At 35.2% G+C, this 3,060-nt stretch overlaps 1 pseudogene; it reads left to right on the top strand.

The window, feature by feature from the left end:
• The first annotated feature begins 710 nt into the window (after nucleotides 1-710).
• Nucleotides 711-2,771, top strand: LOC107948400 (50S ribosomal protein L35, chloroplastic-like; annotated as a pseudogene).
• Nucleotides 2,772-3,060: the final 289 nt, after the last annotated feature.

Genomic DNA, 3,060 nt, shown 5'->3' with positions numbered 1-3,060 from the left:
AAATTTCAAAGTCTTTTTCATAAATATTTCAAAATTTAATAAAATTTCAATAGCTTTTAAATTATTTTTACTAATTTAAATATAAAATATATATTTTTATATTATACAAAAAAAATTAATTATATAATAAAAATAGAATTCGATTTGGTTTCAAGCATTTCATAAACCGTCCAAATACTTTGATTTGGGTCATTTTTCGGTTTTTCTTTCTTAGTTCTAATGTGGACAAAAAAAATTTCAGAATTGAATTAAAAAATTGTCAAATTCAAAGATTATAGTGAAATTCTCACTTTAATTATTTTTTTTGGATCACTTTATCCCTTTACTTTTATTCCATGCATCACATTAGTCCCTTAACGGTTTACATTAAAAGAAATATCATGTGCACATGTTCCCCCCTTCACTCGTAGTTATGATAGTGAACTTCTCACTATAGTTAAATTCTTACTTTGGCCCTCCGTATGTTTGTATTTAATTGGCTTAAACGGCCTCGCGAGGTTTTATTTAGAAAAAATATCAAGGGGCTAAAGTGATGAATATAACGAAAGTAGAGAGGGCAAAGTGACTGAAAAAAATAGTAAAAGGGTCAACATAAAAATTTCACTATATTACAAGGGCCAAAACTGGTATTAAACCTAAACTTGTAACCATTTGGAATAGGCAATTACGGCCACTGACGCCTATGTTAGGCAGCTCCGTGACATCTATAAGACAGCAGTTTTCCAGTTTTCTTTGTCCATCCTTAACCTTTGGCTCTTATCCTTCTTAACAAAACAAAACATCATCAATGGGTTCTTCTCTGAATTTAACGACCATGTCTTTGAACTTATCCTTTTTCCATTCACATCCGTCGTCCACCACTCCTCTCTTTCGTGGCTCAGTCAAACTCCTCCAATTCAACAAGTTTGGCAAGGCCTTGAAACTCAGTTCCACTCAAAGCATTTCTGGGTTCCCTTCATTTGCTTCCCATAAGCTTTGCACTACTACCACAGCACCCCCAAAGATTTCGATCTCTCAATGTGTTTGCTGCTAAAGGCTACAAAATGAAAACCCACAAGGTACTTCTACTTTCTTTGCTTTGGTTCCTTACTGAACGAAGGAAATATTCAAATTTTGAAGGCGTTAGTTTTGTGTTTTAAGAAATCTGGAAAAGTTAGAAATTTGGCAATTGTGCTTTTCTAATGGATTTGGTGTTCTTATGGTGTATTAGGCTTCTGCAAAGCGGTTCAGGGTGACTGGAAGAGGGAAACTAGTTAGGAGAAGAGCTGGGAAGCAGCATTTGTTGGCTAAGAAGAACAACAAGCGTAAATTGCCTCTCCAAAATGGTTGTTTTTTTTTCTCACACACCAAACTAGTTCATTTGCTTGTTGAATATTTGAGCTTTTAGATAGTCTAAAAAAGGTGGGTTCTAAGGTACTAATCGCTCCAGATTGATGATGCATTGGGTCTCTCGTTAGGAGCCTAGGATGTTTGGTTTCAAAATTATGTCCTAACATTGGTTCACCTCCTCCGCCCCGCTGGTTCTTTTCTCCCATATTAGTGGGAACTTAGTTGATCCATTCAGTCTTTCGGCTAATGTGGTTTCCCGAGTTGAGTTGGGATTGGTAAATGAACTGTGTCTTGGCATGTCAATAATTTCTATCACACAGGTTCTAGATCACCTTCTGTTTTGTCATTTTAAGTCATCCAAAGAGAAAAGAATCCTGAAGGAGCAGCTATCAATAGCTGCATTTCTATCACTTGTCCTGCACAGCATCTGTCTTAGCTTCTTTTAGAGTGAAATAATGAAACTATGGTCTTAATGGTGGATCTTGGTTATCTTTTGTCACCAATTGTTTGTTGAGTGCGGTGAGATTGAATGCAGATTGCACTTTTATTTCTCTTATCAGTTCAGTTTGAGAAAGTTCCATATGACCTTACGGATTCAGCAAGGTATTCAAAAGTAACATGGTTTTGCCTAAATGCTTTGTCAGTAACATGATTTTAAGTATTTTCTTAGGAACTCGTATCCAGGGTGTAGATTTTGAGTGTCCTCTTCATTTATTACTGAATTTCTAGGTGAAATCCTAGTTAGTTGTTATCTGTTGTTTCATGACTGGTGGATGGATGACTGGCAGGTTGCACTTTTTTCATTCTGATGGACTGGTATTGTGAGAAAGTTCCATGCCAAACTTAAAAGGCTAAGGTATTTGAAAACTTAAATTTATTGCGAGTAACCTACATCATGTGCATAATCAATCTAACATATGCAGTAAAATACTAAGCATAGGAATAGAATCTGGTCATGGATTGTGAGAATTTACTCATAAACTACACTTAAACCAAGAGGCTTGCTTCTAATGCACAGTTTAACATCATGGACTTGCCTCCTTAGCATTTAATGTCCATGCTTCAAGATCCTTGGTACATATGAGAAATTGATCCATTACCTTAGTTGGTTTAAGCACTTATTGGTTGACGTATAAGTTTAAAATTTTAGGTCTGTATTTCATATAAGACTTGCTTTTATAACGTATTTGTGGCAAATTCTATCTGTAGCATGCAGTTAGCCGGAGTGACTATGACAATGTGATTGGTGCCTTGCCATACCTCAAAGTGAATAGAAATGCCAAGTAAAAGGTGACACCAAATGCCATGTGGAGACTTATTTCGTTCTTTTATTGATTTCTCAAAATCATGTTGGAGATTTTTTTGCTTTTAATCACCATTGATCATTTCCATGTTGAGATTTATACTTTTAGCGATCATGTTTAATCACCCATTTAATTTCAGTTTATGACATTGCAAATAACATTATGTGCATTGAATGCCTATGCGTTGGGGTTAAAGTAAGAAACTTAGAACCCTAAACACGGTGAATACATAAGGTAGATAGTTGACAAAACCTAGAGTGATTGTGGATGATGGGATGTTTTTAAGGATGGACAAAATAGAACAACAACATTTTTGTTTACTTTCACTTTCCCTACCAAAAAACTCATTCAGTAGAGCAATGCCATTCTTTAATAATAGCATTTAACTAGCTAACTCTTGTTGCAGATTTCCACATCCTTAAAACCT

The sequence above is a fragment of the Gossypium hirsutum genome, chromosome A04, assembly GCF_007990345.1.
Source record: "Gossypium hirsutum isolate 1008001.06 chromosome A04, Gossypium_hirsutum_v2.1, whole genome shotgun sequence".
In the NCBI taxonomy this organism is placed as follows: domain Eukaryota; kingdom Viridiplantae; phylum Streptophyta; class Magnoliopsida; order Malvales; family Malvaceae; genus Gossypium; species Gossypium hirsutum.
The sequence above is the reverse complement of the archived record's forward strand: the minus strand, read 5'-3'. Positions and strand labels throughout refer to the sequence as shown.